This window comes from Myotis brandtii, unplaced genomic scaffold (genome assembly GCF_000412655.1).
Source record: "Myotis brandtii unplaced genomic scaffold, ASM41265v1 scaffold357, whole genome shotgun sequence".
Classification (NCBI taxonomy): domain Eukaryota; kingdom Metazoa; phylum Chordata; class Mammalia; order Chiroptera; family Vespertilionidae; genus Myotis; species Myotis brandtii.
This window is the reverse complement of record NW_005363729.1, coordinates 72,961-73,627: the sequence shown is the minus strand read 5'-3', so window position 1 is coordinate 73,627 and position 667 is coordinate 72,961. Positions and strand designations below refer to the sequence as shown.

At 71.1% G+C, this 667-nt stretch overlaps 1 protein-coding gene across 1 annotated transcript in view; it reads left to right on the top strand.

The window, feature by feature from the left end:
- The window catches only part of COL5A1 (collagen, type V, alpha 1), a gene marked incomplete at its 5' end in the record, with an annotated part of 94,117 nt that overhangs the window by 55,508 nt on the left and 37,942 nt on the right, over positions 1–667 (top strand). The window lies entirely within an intron of this gene.

The window sequence follows — 667 nt, the reverse complement described above, 5'->3', positions numbered from 1 at the left end:
TCCACCTGACCCTCCTGCGCTGGGGGAGCCGCGTGGGGGGCGTGGACTCTCCCGGCCGGGTTCTGTCAGGGTCCTGGGGCCACGTCACGAAGTAGCACAGCCCCGGTCGCTTACACAGCCAGGAGCTCCCCACCCTCTGGCGGCCGGAGTGCCACCCGGGAGCTGGTGCTGCCGGCAGCGGGGCTTACAGGCCGCCCTCCATCTCGCCCTCACCCCCCACGGCCTCTCCTGTCGCCGTGTCATCAGATCTCTGTTTCTGCCAGGACACCAGCCATCGGCCAGGCCCGCCCCCGCCCCGGCTGCCCTCGTCCTGACTCGAGGACAGAGCAAAGCCCCTCCTACCCCAGCCGAGGCCCCCTTCCGGGGCCCGTGGCTGGGACTGTGGGACACTGTGGGATGGCGGGGGGGGCAGTTCCACGCGGGAAGGAAGACCCGTCTAGCGGGGGCGGTTTTGCCTGACGGGCGCCCTGTGGGGCTGTGGTTAGGAAGGAGCTGACCTCTGACCCTGACGGGCCGGGGGCCTCGTGCACCCGCACCTCCCACGGGCTGGACCTCAGGGAGCTGCTGACCGCTCCCTGCCTCAGTTTCCCCCCCTGGGAGGTGAGGGTGGCAGCACTGTGACCTCAGGCGGCTGCGCGGGTTCGAGGAGACGATGCCGGTGCCAGGC